Source organism: Bactrocera tryoni, chromosome 1, assembly GCF_016617805.1.
Source record: "Bactrocera tryoni isolate S06 chromosome 1, CSIRO_BtryS06_freeze2, whole genome shotgun sequence".
NCBI classification, from domain to species: domain Eukaryota; kingdom Metazoa; phylum Arthropoda; class Insecta; order Diptera; family Tephritidae; genus Bactrocera; species Bactrocera tryoni.
Genome location: NC_052499.1, coordinates 56,168,338 through 56,189,931, shown reverse-complemented (window position 1 = coordinate 56,189,931; position 21,594 = coordinate 56,168,338).

Here is a 21,594-nt window from a genome sequence, read left to right as displayed (position 1 = left end):
TGGTATCCGATCACCATAGAAATATTTTAAGATTTGAATTCAAATATCTGATTTTTGAAGAGTATTCGAGAATAATAATGGAAAGTTATTGGATACTAAATATTTGAAATTGAAGACGAACATACGATTTGATTGGGTTTCATTTTGTTTTTGTTAGCAGTCAGGAGATCGTTAAACCTAAAGAGTTGGCCGCGCCTACAAAAGCAACGCATCTAAAACACAGTATTAAACCACATTTCTAGTATTTTTATCAGTGTTTAATTTGTTTTATGAGAACACGAAAATTGCTATCAGACTATAATTTCTCAACATCCATTAATGAAGAATATTGTTATAAGAAGGCTTTTGAAATAAGAATCACTGCAAGTAACTTTGTTTCTAACACAATTAGTTATGAAAAATTAAAAGAGCTAATTATCAATTTAAAATTTATAAAAAATTCTTTATAGATCCACAACAACACCACAAGATAACAGAAGACAGTTTTTCGAGAAATTTCTACTGACAAAAATGAATTTGGCTAAGAAAATCTATGAATAAAGGAGCTCTGGGCGACCACAGCCGAGTACTATTTTAAATTCGAAACCTTCGCGTTGTATTTTTTCGATCCGGCAGATACATTTTATAAAATCAAATTTATATGTAAATATACCTAGAATGACAACAGAAATGAATCACAGCATTTTGCTCAAAATACATCCATAAAACTCTTTAATATTTATATATTATGCACATACATTCCTACCTGTATGCTATATATTCGCCATAATTGCTAAGTCTCTGAAGCTCTTTAGTGGCAAGTTTCTTTCGAGTTTCGAATATTTCGTGACGTTAAAATTTAAATATTTATTTAAATATAATTTATGTTTATGCTTAAGCATTAAATTTCTTAACTTTTCGTATAATAAACTAATATTCACAGCTTTGGGAGGAGGCTCCCCACACGCACACACACACACATGCACGGCGCACATTCATAACTGCCATTTAATTGTATTATAACTCTTAATTACAGCAGATTTGCATATTAAATCACTTTCGATCGGACAAAGTGGCTAATGCTGAGAAAATTATATGATCACGCAGCAGCAAAGAGGAGAAATAGGCAAAAATAAAAGGCAATAAATAGATCCACAAAAACAAAAATGAAATATAGTACATACCCCTATAAAATGATATCTACACATCGCCACTTACCAAACAATTCATAAATATTCAAATTTGGCCGCTTAGTCGTAGATGTTGTCGACTTGACCAACCAACCGGCGTATAGTTGAACAAACAGCACTTTTGGAGCCACCGGTTAAGAGGTTATGACGTTTTTTTGTTGGCTTGTTTACGACACAGCCGCGACATGAGCATCCGTTGCCCTGATGGGTTTATAATGTTATTTTAGCTGTTTTTGGAAAATGCAAAGAAAAACAAATTGGTGGTAAATTATAATAAAAAAGAAAGATTCTTGACATAAAAAATGTTTGTGCGTTTGAAGTGATTTTTTAACGAAAATTTAGATTTTGTTTTGGGGGTAATTTTATTATGATAATAATTATCAGTGTGGCTGTACCATAGACTTGAAAAATCTTGAAAAAGAGCCATGAAAGGAAGATTGACACACATCACCTCTTCGTCGATTTTAAAGCCGCCTCCAACAGTACGAAAAGGAACTGCTTCTATGCCGCTATGTCTGAAATTGGTATTCTTCCAAAGCTAAATCGGCTCGAAAGCTGACATGAAAAGCTCGATCAGCGTTGGAAGAACCTCTGCTTGCCGTTCGATATAAAACAGGGTTCCAGACAATAAAACTCCTTATCGTGTGACTTTTTCAATCTATTGCTGAAGAGCTAAATAGAGAAGATACAATATTCTAAAAGAGTGTACAGCTTCTGACATACATATACTTTTGATATTGATGTCATTGACCTCAATACACGCGCCGTTAGTTCTGCTTTCTACAGAATGAATAAGGAAGCAAATCAAAAGGGTCTGGCAGTGAACGAGAGCAAGACGAAATATCTCCTGTCATCAAACAAACAGTCATCGCATTCGCAACATGGATTGCACGCACTGTTGACAGTTATAACTTTAAAGTCATAGATAATTTCGTCTATCTTGGAACCAGCAACAACATCAACAACAATGTCAGCCTTAAAATCTAATACAGAAACACTCTTGCAATCAGGTGCTACTTTAGACTGTGAAGGCAATTGAAAAGTAAACTCCTCTCTCGATGAACAAAGACCATATTCTACAAGTCCTTCTGTATGAAATCCTGAAATTCGAAATGTAGATTTATAAGCAATATCAGGCTCATTCAAAGTTAGTATTCGCAATAATTTTTCAACGTGGGATGGGAATGAGGAATGCCCATCAAACTTGCATACTAATGATGGAACTGGCCTAACGAACAGGGGTTTTCGAACAGGGATTTACGTTTGAGTACGTTGGATTTGAAGAAGTTGATAGTAGCAGAACTCTGGATCATGTGCGGATCTAAACCCCTATCAACCCTTGAACTAGATTACAAGACAGAGGCATAGAAATAAGCGCCACTGTTTAGCGGTTTGTCAGAGAAGAACAATTGACAGGAACCACATGCAGAAATTATAACTATATTATGCGATTTGTCAAGAAAAGGCGTAACTTGATTAGTCTTCAATTGCTTTGATATTGCGGTATGTGTTTGAAACTACTGTTCTTTTACGTCGTTTTCAATGCATATCATTACTTGAATCGTAAATGATAATATTTGGTGCCCCCTCTCTTCTGACTTACTTTTATATGAGAAACGCTCAGTCGAAAGTCATCGGATTTTGATGGAAGTTTATGATGAACATGCTCTAGCTAGCGATGCTGCCCACATTGGTTTGCACGATTTAAAAGTGGTGATTATTTGTGGGAAGACTAAAAACAGGGCGGCCAATACAGTTTGAAGGTGAGGAACTAGTATTATTATGCGATGAAGATTGTTGCCAAACACAAGAAGAGTTCGCAGAATTTGTGGAAGTTATTCAAGCAGCCATTGCTTGTTTTTTCTTGTAGGAAACGTAAGTAAGATGCGGTAGCCAATTCATGTAGAGCCTGGTGTCACGGCTAAAAGAGAGGAAGTTTCAGCGGAGCCACCATCACATATTAGGGCTAAGTGATCGCTACAGTCTAAGTGCAATCGTCTGTTCAACAGAGGTGCTGCTGCGAACGCGCGTCGGTCTTGAAATAAGCGGTACGCTAAGTTAATTTGAAAAAAGCTTTATACTACTCACCTAGCGAGGTTGTGTGCAAAGTTTGAGACTCGCCACGTAGAAACCGCTCCCAATGAAAAGAAAACTATTAGGTCAGAGTAGACAATTTTTAAAGCAAACATCCATAGAAAGAAAGATCCTCTTCTTAACCTCAGACTGCCATACATTTTTTCCTTTCATTTCTGTTAAATCTTCACTTTTCATTGGGTTTCAAGATACTATGAATTTTTGTTCGATTTTTACCATTCTCAAAGACTTTTATACTGGAATATGTTTATACTCAAATAATTTTTAAATATACTCTTTACATTTTAAAATAATTTAAGTGATTTTTTTAATTGTCCATAATAGTTTTTCACAGGCTGTCACATTAGTAGTGCGCCTTAAATATACAAAGATTTTCGATCCGTTATAAAAACATATTTCTATTTATCATATAATATTCAAAATAATTCGTGCTAAAATCAAAAGAAAAAAATTATTCTATGGCGTTATGTTGGTATTCGAAATCTTATCACCTCATTCATATGTTGCATAATTACTTATTGAGTAACAAGAAACGACACCGCGACTTTCCACAAATTTGTTTTTAAAGAAATCGTGAAAAGTTGGTGAGTAATTCTTCACAATAATTGGAATATACATGGCGCCATAAGCAAACTCATAACGTTTCCCTATAATTTACAAAATGCAGTTTACTCATTCACCCTTTCGCAACCCAAAACTACAAAATAATGCAAAATTAACAAATTATTTATACAATGCTTTGAGTTATCTTATCAAATTATATATAAATGTGGTGTTTCATTCGCCACATAATTGACCAACATATTACTCATTATCGCTAAATCCACACGTGTCAATTCACACGTTGAAAAAATGAGTTAAGAATTAATACAAAAAAAACAAATTTAACATGCGATAATTTGACATGAAAATCCTGCAGCAAGCAGAAACGCTGGCATTAGTTGTACTCGCAGCACACTTTTTTGACTGCTGGCTAAATCTTCTATTAATTTTTTCAGCATTTCCGGCGCCGAATCGCGTGTGCGCGTTCTTAAAGCACGCCGCAGCAGCTGTACATACACACATGCCAATATAAATTCATCTAATTAAGCAGTTAAATGAATTCTAAACCCATTTGGTGACTGGCTATTTGGCTGTCTGTCTCTGTTCTGCCAGCTGAGTTGCCTTTTGTAGCTTGTTGATTTCCTTTTATTCACGAAATTAATTCTTTTTGCTGCATTAATTAGTGTATGTCTGTTATTCGCTTTCCCAGCTGCTGGCTGACGCCTGCCGACTTGTGTCTGCGCTGTCAATCAGGTGTGTCGGCGCTGTTGCTGGCTTAAGCCACACGCGCGCTCGCTGAAACAAGTACAAAGTAGACAGTCAAGTGGTGGAGGAGAGTGTTGCACAATTTTGATTTATAAGACACGCTCCCGGCTATTCCACATTTTAATACATATTAATTTGGTGAATTGATTTTTTGCATAAATATTGAGCTATATACCTACATGTGCCGGTACATTTTTCATTAAAAGAATTTACTTTCTTAGCTGCCACTGTAACTTTATGTTTGTATAAAACAAAATTTATAAAACATATAGACTGATTGCCTTTCTTAAATACTTTCGATTTCTCACATTAATTCACTTTTTCTGCTTTTAGTACACACATTTGTACCAACCGATAAGGTTAGGTGGTAAGAGTGCAGATAAGGTGTTGTAGTGCATAGGTAGATTGTTGATGTGACATTTACAGAAAGCGAAAGAAATAGCTAGTCGTGCGACCTCGAAAATGTTCTTCGGTTCATGGGCGACATACATACTATATGTTTAGTATATACTCACAAGGTTGCAAGTACAAGATGTGAACAAGCTATGAAGATATGATAATTGAAAAACTAATTGAGGATAGCTGAAAGTATAGTTTACAGTAACAGACAACTTTGTTACAAAATAAGTTAGGGCGATAACTTATTCAGCGTCACTAAATTTGTTTCCAGCGAGTAATTTCTTGTTATTTGAGAATAGGAAAAGATTAGAAGCATTTCTGGAAAATATGTTGGTTTGGAAACGCTACAAAGTCTAATTCAAATAATTTAGACATTGCTTCACTTAGAAGAACCTCGCACACCCAAACACAATGCTTATAAATGGCTTTGAATCTGCTTTCAAAACTATATGTATGTATTTGTAAATAACGTTACCCGTTAGATAATACTCGTACCGCAATATTCTTTTGAATGTTACAAAAAATATATATCTAAATATAAGGGCAAACAATATATATATATATTATCCCACTTGGACGGCTAAAACCGCCAGTTTATTGCGATCAATGGACCATCGGATTCAACAAAGCGCCTTGAGACTGTCACAAATCTGTTGAAGCGGTAAATTCTACAAATGATTGCCGAGAATTACAAAAGTTGGACACTGTAAGATGTGCAAGTAAGACCCAATAAGGTAGTATCCAATGAGAGCTCCTGTCATTGACCAGAGACGAACCAATTCTTTCAACACCGCTTTTGCACTGACAATACTTGAATTTCAAAAATTTTTCTTCTATTCTTTCTTATTTATTGCGTTTTGTTCTCATCCATTAGTTCTTGTATAAAAAAGCTTCAAGGCCTTAAAGATCAGTTAGTATGTATTTACTATTAAGCTGAGTTTCCTCAGTACATCTAAACTATTACTTGCTCTTCCGAAAGTCAAGAGGATGAGAGAAATGTACAATGTATATTTGTATGTTCATTGAATGGTTTGTAGATGTGATGCCATCGGGTTTTATTCATACAAGGTAGGCACTTCATTCACATACATACATATTGTATGTGATCCTCTCAGCTGCTGCATAAGTGGGTCTAGTTTTAACAAAATCTGCAGCTTGGAAATTCCGAAGGTCAATTGGCTTTACTAAAACTATATGCAAGTTATATTTTCATTTTATTCTATTTTAAGAAATTGTAATATTTTGCTTCCGTCTGCTTGGATTCTTTAAGTTTAAAACTACAACTTAAAATGTGTTTCAGGACAAGTAAACGCATAAGTATATGCTACTTATATGTAGTTTGTAGCAGAGATATAGATATACGTGCGGGGGATCTAATGAAAGATCGCTAAAATTTTTGGGCATGTAAATTTGTTCAAATAATCCTAGAAATATAGGAAAATAAATTATGGAAAATTATTAACTGAGTAGTGTACAACCTTGCTTAAAAAATAGTATCTGCGCCATATTATTGTCTTAGAGCTGACTTACTTTCATCCATTCGAAAAATATGTTATACTACTGTGTTCATGAAGTAAGCTATATTTGTTTATAGAATGTAAGTTCTTTATTTATGCTTCTAAATCAATTTCGTCGCATTCAAAATAATCACCGTCCGATAAAGCAACCTTTCGCCAGGCTTTTTCTGTAAATTTTCAGAAGAATAGCTTGACGCAAATGACGCGCAATGCACGAATAATATTAATTATTGACAGTATAGTCCGGCGGAAGGAATTTATAAGGCACCACACCACGATAATCACTTTTTATGATCACGATCACACCTCTTTTTTCACCACTACAATCTCCTCTTGTCATATATTTACACATTAAAGATTGAAGTCTGCTTGGCATGACAAATTCAAAATTTGTTGTAGTGGTGAAAGTTGTCAATTTTATTTTTTGACATTAACATAAACCAATCTTGGGACTATTTTTCCAAAACTGTTGGACTGATTTTTAAATTTTACTCGACTTTCCTACATATAGTGGTCAGTTATGGTTTAAATGTAGATGATTTTGAAAATATTTTCTCCTCTATACACATAAATACCTTTTTGGAAAGTCTACACTTTGCCAAAAGTTAAAATTTGTACTAGTCTTTCGATCATTACCTGTATGCATCTATGGTAATAATAATTTTTTTGGTTTTTGGTGTATGCAGAAAAATGCGACACTATTTATCGAAGGTCCTTTTGGTAATCTGCTCCATTATTAGTGGAAACCAAAGTTTCTGAAGAAAAATTAGCAATTAATAAAATACTTTAAATTTGGTCAATTTCAGACTTGTCAGTGGAAGCGAAGTGAAGGGATTCGTAACGCTATCGGAACTACCTAATCTTATTTTGGATTTTTGATCTCTAAAAATCTATTAGAACCAACATAAACTTTTCTCCAACTCTAACTCACTTCGTGATATACGATGAGCAAATCTGTCAAGGTGACTGACCGATCTAAAAATCCTATCTAAGAGCTCTGATGGTCTCATTGCGTTAATACAAAAAAACTTTCTATGAAAATGTCGACTTAAAACTATTCACAACTTATTTCCTCGAAAGTTAAAATGCCTACAAATCGAACCCTTGTAAGTCGCCCTCATATATTATATACAATTAATAAGTAGAATATTCTCTCTCACTTATTTTACGTGCCGCCACTTTTAAATCGATTAAATGCTTCTGTCCAAAATCACTTGTTTGTAGGTATGTGCGCGGGAAAAGAGAGCATAAAAATATAAATAATCGTTGCCGCAATTGTTCGCATAAATTTTAATAATTGTGATCTTTTCGCCGTCGCTCGCGGAGTCTACGCGTCTTGGTGCGCACAAAATAAATCACGCAGTTGTGAGGCATTGTGCCACCGTCAACGCCACCGCCAGGCGCGTCTGCAGTGGAGCACGTGCAAAAAAAGCCACCAAGATCGACGGCCAGCGACATGTGTGGCGTTTCTGCCTCATACCTGTTTTCCAAAAGCATTCATGCCGCATACGAGTGCTATGTATATGCGCATATGTGTGAGTTTGTGTGTTAAGGCACCGCTTCCCGGCAGAAATTGGCCCCGGCGGCAAGTGCAATCATCACCAAGAGCACCAGCGTGGGTCCACGAGCCACTGCTATCAGCAGTTGGTCGTTTCGACAGCAAGTTTTTTTAACATTATGTCTTCCCTTTACAGACGAAGGTATGCCTTCATTGACTCATTTCGTTCGCGCAACGCTGACGAATAATGAACAAATTGCAATTGTTATGGAAGCGCGCTTCTTCGGCACAAACACTGCATCGATTTTGTGGTTTTTCCTATTAGTAGTTAACGGTATTGCATGGCTTTCGGCGAAGGGCATGTGACTGTGCCGCTTTGTTTGTCTTGTGGCGCGTTTCTTTCTGAAAAGCCATGCTGACGACTTGACCCTTACTCACTCACTCATACACTCACTCACTCACTTACTTTTATTAATTACAGTTTTATAGCTTTTGTGTTTTGTTATCTCTTTAATGCAACCCCATGAATCATTTCATTATTCCCTCTGTGTCTGCTTGTACTGTGTCTTACAAGCATATGAATTTTTCATAATTTCATACAATGTGTGGTTGTTCTTGTATCTCATCCAATTATTCATTCATTCATTTTTTTTTCTTTCTGGCTGAGTAAGTTTTCTTGTAACATTTCTATTGATGAATATCATGATTAATAAAGCGAAGCAGTCAATTTGTTAAGCATACGAAGCATATGCGTACTGTGTGTTGTAAAACTATTCGTACTTTAAGTGGTTTAGGGACTAATAATAATAAGTCAGCGGCCAGCTTAGGTTGTTCATGGAACCTCAGTTCCAATCTGTGCTGTGTTTATGGATATCTTCCTGGAAATATACGATCTAAAACTGTTTGGTTTTATAACACCATGGTTAAACATTGAAAACTTTTACAGATTGAAGGCACTCAACTGAATCTTGATATCCATACATTACAATAATTTAAGACACATACTTTTGGCGCTAAGTGTATCCCAGTGGCTATACTTTTTCATTAACCACATTATAAATTGCTGATGTTTCCGTGTTTGCATTTCCTACTCTCCCAAAATCTGCTTACCTACTATCTGTTCTTCAGATCAAATTTATGTAGACAATAAATTCGGGTTCATAATTAATTATTATTTTATTAGCCGGTATACCGTTATATTTTTACGGATTAAAATTTTCTAGAACTATTAAATGAGCGAAACGTATTAGTTTATTTAGCTAGCAGACGTGGTTGAAATTATGAATATTTATGAGTAAAAAACACAATAGTTTATTGCAATAAAAAAAATAAATTTACCTTAAATAAATTTTTAAGTCACTAATAATTTTCAAATCAAGTTAATATTCATTTATACAAATTTCAAAAATAAAATTTTTATTTAATAACTCTTTTTTTTCACTAACACATAACCGGAAAAATATACAGTTTCCTCATTTTAAGACAGAAAACAATAATGACATTAAACAGCTAATTTTCCCTTTAGTGTACAAAATCGATATACAAGTATGTGTCCAGTACGAACTTCTATTATTTCGGCAATATTAACTTTTCTTAATGCAAGTAATTCAGAAGATCTCCTGCATCTCCATCTCTCGTACCCGCAACCTCTGCTGCTAATCGAAGATTGGGGCTCATAGATCTTGGAATCAAATATACTATATACTATATTTATACACTTATATACCATTAGGAAAAAAATTATTTAATCTCCTCACTAATTAATCGAAATATAGAGGAATAGTCAGACAATATCAACAGAATGTCAGTATCATGCGGCTGCTTCATATCCAAAGTGATGTGTTTAAGGAAAATTATTATTTAAATGATAGATTAGACATTCCCGCTTTTTTAATGTTCGCTCCGCTTAACACCCTTTTGGGCGTGGTCAGTCTGCTTGCCCCCGCAGCGCTCCAAAATATTGGCTGCCATACGACGATCTAACTTCAGCTTTTTAGCTGCCGTCATATACTTCCTAATGGAGTTCCATATCCCCTTGAACTTAGCAGAGGTCCTCTCTCCCGATTCCGCTACGCACTTCAGCGCTATCTTTATTATTTGTCGGTAGATTCTTACCGACTTTTAGTAGCCTGCCACCTCAAGTAGCGATAAGCCATTTTCCTCCGATTCTATCATAACACTTTTCGGGGGACAGTTTCTTGCTTCCAGTGGAATCGCGACTACGGAAGCATTGAAAATGTTGTAGAAGTGTTTTGAGAATCGGCCATCCATCTCTGTTAACGAGAATGACAATGAAAAACAAGGAAACAGTTATTGAAAACCATTGTGTCGCCATCAGAGTGATAACAAAAGGTCTCAACATCTCTTATGGATCAATTGCACACATTTTCGTTGATGTTTTTGGTTTGAAGCGTTTCAATGTTAGACTCGTACCAAAATAATCTTTTGCAAAACCGACGAGTAGAGGTCACAAAATAGATACAAGACAACGAAATTGAAAAACCTAAATCAAACCCGCTGTACTGATACCGAGACGTGTGTCTATGGCTTTAACGGAAAAACTGTCCAACAATTTCGCTGAAAGTTTGGCGCTCAAAAAAATGAACCAAAACCGGGAAAACCAAATTCGCTGAAAATACTGAGTGCTTTTATAGCCGAAGCTTAAAATAAGTGTAAAAAAAAAATGGATTAAACATATTTTATTGGCTCAGGAGCCTATTTCAAAGACGATAATAAAGACTTGTAGTAAAATACCTGAAAATCAAACAATTTTTGTCAGTCCATATATAACTGATATTTTAAAAAATTTGCATGAAAAAAGAAAATCCGATTATGTTACAGGTATTTTAAGTTAGTGTGAATTTTCCTTCAAATACATTAAAATTTTTATTAGCGACAAAAAAATTTTATTATTATTTTATTTAAGAGGGTATAAAAATTTAACTTTGTAAGCCGAGCTGCTATTGAAAACTGTAGAACCGCATGTACGTAAGCGGAAACTTCACCCACCTGCCACATTTTTTGTAAATATTAGATTTATTTTGCCTTCCCATTATTTGTTAATTAAATGCAGTGCAAAAAATATTCCATAATCGCTTGCGATATCTATTCGCATTAATAAACCGCACGCGACGCTTCACAAATAAACACAACCACATCTATATTATATTATATAAGAATTCATTTCGCATTAACGACAAGCACACTAAAATGTTTGTTGCTATTGTCGCCAAGCGTTCGGCTGACAGGCAGCCTGATTGATAACACACCCAACACCGCAGGCCCAATACTGAGCGAGCGCCCAAAGCCCCAGCAGCGGCTAAGCCATTAATTAAAATACGTTTTTATGCACAATTAAATGCAGACAATTATAAATATATAATTACATTTGTTGCTGTAATTGTATTTGAGTAATGCAAATTAGTTATTGGGCTTTGTAATGCAACGCCGAGCATTTCATATGCAAATTAATATGAGGCAATACAAATTCATTTACAAATAAAATTCGCATTCGCTTTGTTTTATTTATTTATTATTAATTTTTATTTTGCTGAAAATTGGCGAATTAGGGGTTAGAGCATAGCATGAGTGTGTATGTGTACGTGGGTGGTTGTGGCTGAAATTTGATAACGATTTATAACATTTGCAAGCGATTAGTTTGAAGGCGTTAATAATATATTGATAATAGAAGCTTGTTATGCTTTCATTGGAAAACTAACTGTAATGCTGAAATAAATTTACTTATAACTAATTATAAACGCTTGTATTAGCAACAATTTCTGTTTATTCTTCTGAAATGTGCTGCTTGGATGAGTATATGTATGTACTACTGTGGGCAAAAAATAGTAAGACTTTTTGACTTAAAAACCCATTCGAAATATATTTTTTTTAGATTGATATGGCTGTCAGTAACGTCTGTACCAAATATCACATCAAAATAATCATTAGTGCTTATAATAGTATAAGCTTGTCCTTCTGAAGTCGATTTTTCTGATGAATGAAATTATTCAACAAAGAGATTCCATTAAATTTTGGCGCAGATATTGGAAAAGGCCTTCTGTGATAATTATTTGTCGCGTACAAGGGTACAAATTAATCAAAGAGAGAGATAGAGGTATGAGAACGCGTTGAAGACGAACCACGTCCATCATGAACATCTTCTGCTGATCAACACGTCAATAAAATAAAGGAATTGATGAATAACCATTTTTAAAGATTATTTGCACCTAAATAAAGTTAAAGTATGTAAAGCGTCGCCTTAACGTCTGTGAAACAACGCTTTCCAACTACCAGGATGTCATGAAACGTATTGTTACTGGTGACGAGTCTTTGAGCTATGCTTACGACCCAGAAACAGACGAGCAGTCGGGCGAATATCGTGACAAAGGTAATCCAAAGCCGAAAAAACCACGTCAAAGCTAGTCAAAAATAAGTATTATATGCACTCCGAATATACATGTATATAGGTATAGTGAGTTGAACAAAACCAAGTCAGCATTCATAAATATTGTTAGCGTATAACGGTTAACTTGATGTGTCATTCCATTATCTATTGACATCAGGCAGACGCTTCCTCAATCAATAATATTGAATATTGCAAACCATTAGGTATATGACAACATACGCGTGTATACATATGTATGTATGTATATGTGTTTAGATAGAAAACTCGATAGACAATATTTTTAATGTCATCAATTATCCATTTTAAGTAAGAATATCTGTATACATACATATTGGTATGCACAAACAATAATCTATACTAGAAACTAGATGTAAAGATTTAAATAATTATCTTAACATTTTGATATTGAAATTACTTTCAGTATCAAAATTAATTAGACTAATTGAATAATTGGAGTTTTCAAGTATTTTAGAAACTAAATGTGTAAGAAAATTATACAAATGAATTTATTCGACCAATTAAAATTACACTTTTTGGTAATGAATAAACTAAGAGCAATTTAAGGTAGAGTCCATATTCTAAACTAATTTTAATTAGAAGATAATGGCATTATTAAAATGTAGATAATTAAGAAATATCAATATGGTATCTTTTGGAAATATTCTAAGTGATTTTATTGGTTTATCATCATGTGGATGTGTAACCAAATTATGTACTACTACTGTAGAGTGCAACTACTTTGACAAATCTCTGACATTACACTGACATCCGTGAGTGCTTCTAATTGGTCAAATGTCATACAATATAATAACTAACTAATTTTTATTAGATTGACAAATAATTGACACACTACGTCAGAAGAGGAAACCATGTGAAGAGATAACAATAGTATAATAATCAAATTTTCTCATAAGTATTTATTGTAATGCAAAGGCAGAAGTTGCAGTTTTCTTAAGTTTTCAACTACTCCTTCGAAAAGTTAACCAATATTAACACAATATTAACACAGGTTTGATTTCAACTTAATTAAGTATGTTTGGATACGAAGACTGATGGCTCAATTTGTAGCTTAATTGTCTCAACTAATTGAGTTGTTTCAAAACAAACAAAAAATAAAATGAAAATAGTCCAGTTTACATAGTATTATTGAAAATAAAAAAACTGGTTATTCTGTTATAACTTATTATTCACATACTTTGTATATTTAATTGTTGAAAGCTAGCATCTTATCAAGTGTGATCTTGACTGGTACATTAAAACTGCAACGAGGGCATAACAGAATCGATAACATATCATTTTCAAGATTTGTACAACCAATTGTATTAGGTTCGGATGCAGTTAAAACTTCACTACTGTTTGTTTATGCAGTTTATCTGCCGAAATTGATGATGAAAAAAAATTAACAACGAGAAATTTTGGCTTTACACTGAAATCACGGTTACGAAATCCTTTAAAATATTACAGGAGTGTTTTATGCAGTCTACTTTATCACGAATAAGCATCAAATCATCGGATATCTTAAAGAAACAGTGCTAAAAATCGTTATGTGGGTCGTGTAGATATAGCAGCGTTTCTCGATTTCGGTTATGGATCAACACAAAACACTTGATTGAGCGATGTCGAGCAGAGGTCTCGAAAGAGATACTTGACGCTACATTCAGTTCTGAATATAACATCATTCAAATAATAAATCATCTCGTATATCCTGAGTACTCGTTAAACATTGATTTCTAAAGCTTGAAGAGATCCTGGTTTATTGTTTAAGGGGTTACATGGGTCTGACCTAAAATTTCAAGTTGATCCGAGTAATAGTTTCGGAGATACCACCTTGAGAACTTGTGCGTTCAAGCTGTCTAGGCTAAGGGGACCGTCTTTAAACGCGTTTTTCTCGAAAATGTGTTTTTTGAAGTCGGTTGGCAAGATTTCACGAGAACTACTCAACCGGTCTTCATGAAATTTTACATAGTTATTTAAAATTCAATTCCTAAAGCTTTGGATGAAGGATTTTTTTTCGTTTATCGATTCATCGAAGTTCTAAGTTAAGGTTTTAACTAAAACACGTTTTTTTCACTTTAGACGATCCTGTAAGGAGTTATCCTGCCAACGAGAGGGCACATCGATTTTGGGAGGGGCCATCGGAAATGGCGTCGCAACGGCCGAGTTTTAAGTATTTTTTTCCAAAAATTTTAGAATTTCTTTGCTAAAAGTGTTTGTTTGTAACAATAAAGAATTATAAAAAAAAAAATTATTTTTCTTATATGCGAAAAAATGGTGAAAATGTTGTTTTTTACCCGAGGGAACCTATGTAACCAATGACAACAAATAACTCCACAAGAAGTAGTCAAATGGTGTTTCATCACAATTCTTGGAGGCCATTCAATGTCACAGATTCTTGAAATAATTTAATTGCCGAACTTTTCTCGCAATAATTTGATTGTTGCACGCCCTGCTGTGTGACACGTAGGCCCGTCTTATTCGAACCAATTGTTGTCAAGATCAATTTATTTCTGTTGCGGCCGTAAAAATTGGTTATCATCGTTCTATACCGCTCTCCATTGACATTAATTGTGTCACAAGCTTCATTTCGAAAAAAATATGGACCCATGATTTAACCAGACCAAAATTCACACCAAACTGTCAATTTAGGGGAATGGAATGATTGTTCATTACTAATTTGTGTATTTTCTTCGCACCAGAATCGACAGTTTTGTCTTTTTTTTTATCGTAACACTCAGATGAAAGTGAGAAGATGATTTTCGTAAAAAAATCGTATCGATTTCAAGTCGTTCAAAGGAAAAATCAGCAAATTCACGACGTTCACCTTGGTCTAATGGCTTCAGTCTTGAGTGAGAAGTCCTTTCTCAAAATTCGCCAAGTTGTGGTTTGAGACAGCCCCAATTCTTGAAATCGTCTTGGAACACCTCTCTAAACGGCAGCAATAATTTTATTGCTTTGTGCGGCTTTTTATCTTATTGACACCTGAACATTACGTAAAGTAAATGTACGTTCGATATTTTCAACAATTCGACGAAGAGCGAGCAGAACGCAAAAAGTTGCAATTGGAAAACGAATATATTGATAATAAAATTGAATAATTTGTAAACGGTGTTATTGCGTACATCTTACCACGATGCAATTGTGAACATTAGTGAATACAATGAAAAGAATTACAGATTATGACATATCATATTGGATATGTTTCCCACATAGTCAAATTATTATTGATCGCTGTAACTTCATATAAAATTACTTCTGATTCCAAGCAGAAGTAAACATTAATATGCCAACTATCCACAATTATTTACATATACCTGCTTGAATTACATATACCTTATATATTATACACATATGTACATATGTTATTATGTTTAGCTGTTCATTGCCAACATAATCAAAAGCTGTTGTGAAAATCTGTCAGGCATCATTTATAATATATTTGTTAATTAAAAAGGCATCAAATATTTGTTTTGCCTGGGCTTTTCTACAACAGCAAAACAATCAGCTAATCACAACTTGTTCTAATGCAAGCAATTGATGTATAAATAACATGCCAACAATAATTATTATTAATAATGCATTTTAAGTTCAATGACTTTTTTATTTTTCATTAAAAATCCTTTACTGTTGCTTGACTTAATTTTTTAAAGCTCACATATCTGTTCGGTATGGTAAGGTTAAGTGGTGTTTAGAAGATGTTCTATTAATAGTATTGTATTATTATTTCAATATGAAAGTTAACTTTTTTTTGAGAGAAGTGATGTACTCAATAGATATTAGCAATTGATCCAGTAGGTACCTCTGTTTACTTACGGTTAAGGTCTTTTCTTAAAGTCTTTTATGCTTTCTAACACTGCTATATGTTATGTGTACGATATAACGATGTTGTGATTCACAATACGCTACATATTTATTATATATAAAATTTAAAATTTTCGTACATGTTTAAACTAGTTTAAAAATGCCGACAATATTAATTTGGAATCCAGAATCTAGTTCAATATGCTGACAAATAAATACTCGTACATACATATGTATAAGTATGTGACCAGTCTAGAACAAGCCTGAACTTATTTGCATTTGATCGATATTATATGAAATATATATAATTTGTTTTTAATGAAGACAGACATTTTAACCGTTAACTGCAGACAGGTTCTATTTGTAAACAATATATAAATTGATTTTAACTCGCAAAACCAATTGATTAAGTTTAGTTATATTTCGTTTAGATTTAGTAGCCTGCTTGCCTTGAACATTTTACGTGTTTACTATGGCGCTTATATTTCTTAGAATCTTGTAAACATTTTAAATAAGCAACAAGTTAAATATTTAAAATATGTAAAAGTTTGTATATAAATACTTATATAGGTAAACAGTTATTCTAATGTAATTTTCGCAAAGGTTTAAAATCCATGGCACAGCATTTGATATCAATTTTCGGTGACTGGTTGAAATTATACTTGACCGGAAATTGTATTTGAATGTATATATATATATTTGCAGTTGGATGTTTCTATAAAGTTTATGGACTTTTCCTATGGAACGAATTTACCAAATTTCTTTTCCCAAATTCTTAGGGCGGATATTCACAATATGAGGCGTCCATCTATGCTGGAAACTTTGCTTTCAAAGTCAGAGGAGCTAGGTATCCAAATTACTATGAGTCGAGGTACAACGAAATTTTGTAATACTTCGCCTTCATTTCAAATTACTTGGATGCCTGCGAGCCCAATCATCATTATCTTTTCCCTGGGCTTATAGCTGGCAGAAATATGAGAATGGTCAATTATAAATTAGCAAATAAAGTAAAATATTTTCACGACAATTGAGAGAATGTTATCATCACGTCGACAATATCTCAGTTAGAAGTACTTCTAACCCTATTTCGACTCGATATCGTATGATGGAATTAGAAATCAAATATTCTAGCAACATAATTGAGACTTTTCTACACTGAATGATTCGGAACTGGTGACCTAAAACCTGAGATGATTTGCATGTTACTAAACACTTCGTACGAAATATACCACAAGAAAGGTCTGTATTTGTATGTAACGGGTGATCCAACTAGAGGTACTTTTTTCAATAACCTTTTTTAAGAGATCACGCGTGAGTCGTGTCAAGTTGTAATATGACTTACCCTTGAACAACGTTTACAAATCGTTCAGCTTTATTACGAAAATTCCCGTTCTGTAAAGAATGTGTTTCGCGCGCTTCGCTCATCTTATGGTTATCAGCTATCTTGAGACACATCATTCATTATTGGATAATATTCGACCGAATAGATCATGTTCAGCACGCCGTGAAGAAAATATAGCAGCCCTAGATGAGAGTGTATACGAAGACCGTAAAGAGTCGATTCGGCACTGTTCGCAGCAACTCGTACTGACATATGGAACGACTTGGCGCATTTTACTTCGAGATCTTAAATGGAACCGTATAAAATACAGCTTGTGCAAGCGACATCGCTTCGCACCATGGGTTCTTGAAAAGTGCCAAGAAGATCCGACGTTTTCGAGCCATATTTTGTTCAGCGGTCGGTTGACCACCAAAATCGTGTGTTATCACATCGTTAGACTTTTTCCTGTGGGGACATGTAATATGCGAACAATCCCTCATCCATTCAGGCCATGGAGCAAAACATCCCTTATTTCTTTCGCCAGTTAGCTGTCGAAGTACTCGAACAAGTCATCGAAAATTGGGCACAAGGTATAGACTATCTAAGATGAAACAATCAACTCTCTTTCAAGTCAAGTAATAGATCTCATCTTTTGCTCGGAATACTCAGTTCAAATCATTTTTTTTTATTATATTTATTCAAACTTGTAATATGAGAACACAAATAAAGTGTAGAGAAAATTCACTTCCCATCATTTTCCGGAATTAAATAGTATGCATTTCTTAAGTAATATGTAAAAATACCATAAATAACAAGGAAAAATGTGCTCGCTGTGAAATCACCTCATTAATCATCTTTTATGGAAGCAGCTGTCTAATTTTTATTAAATATTCCCACAATAAAATAGCACAAAAAGAACTTTAAATATTCATGTTTTATTCTTTGAATTTTTAATTAAAAAAATAAAACATGTTGTTTGGATTCATGTTTACTTTATTGTGCGTAATATTTTAGCAACTTCCGTAGAAATCAACCAACTCTAACTAAATAGTTGGAACCGCACGCAAAACAAATAAAAATCAATGAAATATACGCTTAAAGTTTCGAAAGTTAAAAGTGTGAATCTGTGTGTGTGTAAGTAAAAAAATATTTTTAATGCTTATTCTAATCAACAAACCAAGAATCCAATTTGTGCGAAATTGAGTTATTAACTTAAATTATTTACTGTTATTTTCCTGTATTAAAGTTTGCTATTAAAAGCTTAAATATAAAGGCAAGATTTATTTTCGTATTGAGTTAATACTACTTTCGTCTACTTTACAATCTATATTTTAATGTTTTGCATTCTATAATTTATTTACGGACTAGTAATTTATTCACACAAACACATGCGACATCGTACATATGTAATTGTCATCAGCAGACACTTTTTATTGCCGCCTATCATGAGAAACTCGCTGATTCTCGCCTTTCATGCAAATCTACGATAATTTACGTCTATCTTTTCAAGCTAAAGCTGTAAATGAGAAACTTGTAACTACATAATTCTAGATGTTTCTCCGTTAAGTTGATGCCGACAAAGCGCACGATTACAATTTTCATAATTTTATTCAATTAGCCACGAACGCCGATTGATTTCCAATCTCAGGAATCAGACAATAAAACATAAATCATTGAAAAAACATAGAGAAAAAATTAATAACTTAATAAGTTATTAAAGATATAGATAGCTTTTCAGCAATAATAACGGTCTGTAGTTACACGAATACATTAAATACTTAAGTGTAGTGTAAGCATTAAAGTGGCTTTAAGATTGGGTAAAAAAGAAGAACAGTGAAAAAATGGAGGATACAGAAACTTATAATTTAAGCAATATTATTGCATATTAAGAATATTTCTCTGCTAGAATTAAAAAGTAAAAAATAAGATTGAATATGCAATAAATCATTTCAGGTAAAATGAAACATTATAGTTCCTTGAGAATTATTTTTATCAGATTGTAAGGCTAACCTAAGGTGAAAAAGAAGAAACTAGATGATTGCAGCAAGGTACATTTCTTATCATATAAACGAAATTATGGACTGAGGACCATTTTTTGTAAATTTTTATCTAAAATAAAGAATTATGTCTACTTGGGTTTTTAAGATATTTTTCTCTTATTATCGATGGATTTATCTAGAAAAGAAGAAAAACAGATGCGAATTAGAGTATTCCGTAAATAGCGACTAGGGGAAAAAATTCATTTATTTCGATCACGGTTTATACCGATACTAAAACAAATCTTTAAAATATTGGGGGGGATTTTAAAAACTTAAGGCTTTAAATAAGATATTGTATGATTGCTTGGAGAAAACATGAAGTCAAGAAGACATTGAAATTAAGAGTTACTAAAGTGCAAAGGGGCATATTTCTAGCAAAGAAAGAAGTGCAACACTAGTGCGTCAGAGATCACGCTAGTACAAGGTTGCCTCGCAAGTGCTTCAACAATTGCTTTAGTTTGTTCAATTCCCTACTTTCTAATGCTTGGTTATAATGGTTTGCGTAAAAGGAAACTTCTATCAAAAATTATAGCGTTCATAAACTGAATTTATAGCTTTTTCATAAGAAAGTCTTATATTGTTATTATTTTTTTTATGGAAAAATTTTTGATTTTGACTATTGATTACACTGGCCTACAAAAAAAAAAAATTTTTTGTTTAGTGCAGCTCTGTCCGTATCTGTAGTCGCCAAAGTAGGTAGTATTAACTGTATTGCTGCTACTAGATGTCATCTGACATCCCTGGTTTACTTACAAGTCTTATTTTGATTTTTTTCGGTTTTATTCAAAGTCTGTACAAATGGAAAGTAAGCCGAGTAGTTGCAGTAATGATCCTGACAAGTTTTGTTATACACATGTATATGCGGCGAGTATATAATGAAAAATCAACGGAAACCGATTAATGACATTGTATCGCTTGTATTCTGCTTACTTTGGTATTGAAATTGGCAATCAAGATAAAGCGTGGGTTCCACACAAACAAGAACTGATATGAAAAATGTGACTGATATTTTCGTATTAGCTCACGATATATACCTAAAATCAGGTCTAGAATCTTAGGCACCAAAATGAGTGTAGGCCAGTACAACTGTTTTGAAGCAAGTAAATAGCAGTTTTATTATTTAAAGTCTTTTTAAGCTAAGATTACAAAAAAGTGGCGCTTAAAATATTGATGTTCATGTTTTTTTAAATACCCAACAAATTAGAATAATAAAGTTGTAAACAGATATATCAAATGTATTTATTTGTAAAGAGTTTAGTTTTTACAGCCTAAAAACTTGTAATTAAATACTTACACAGAAAAAAACATTTTATTGTCCAAAAGGCGGTGTATTCAACCAGAATGCATACATATATTGATTGATTAATTGTTGACGATTGAAAGGTATTTACTAATTCGGGGACAGCCCGATTTGCTAGTGCGTCATTCAACCTGTTGGCAGCCAAGATAACACAAAATGATAAATTGCCAAATTTGCTTGTTTTGGCTATTCATCCAACCCATTAGCGCGTAATTTTCAAATATAGCTAGTATAAATCAAAACCTCATATATTGTATTATATGTATGTATATCAAAAATATACAACTATCAAAACGAAGATATTTTTATATCAAAAATAATATTTACTGTTGCTTTCAATACACGTGTCTGCATAAAATTAGCTGTTCTTTTGTTCATCCTCACATTCTTTTTTGTTTCCGGAGAACAGTTTTTAGTTATTTTTTATTTCAGAAATAAAAGAAGTGTGTGAACCGTGACATTTTCGATGAGTGTTATTGGTATTATGGTGAGTTCAACAACAAATTTTTGTGAATTTTATGTAATTTTTTAAAATAGTTTCGATCTATATTTAGTGAAAATAAACCAAGCTATGTATAACATTGTTTTGCTTAAAAATTTTTTTTCAAACAAATTTGTTCAAAAAAAAATTAAAAATTTTGCAATTAGAAAAAAAATTTTTTTTGTTGAACTAAATTTTATGAAAAAAAACATTTTCCTTAAAAAAATTTTAACATTTTTGGAATTAACAAGAACATAACTTTTTT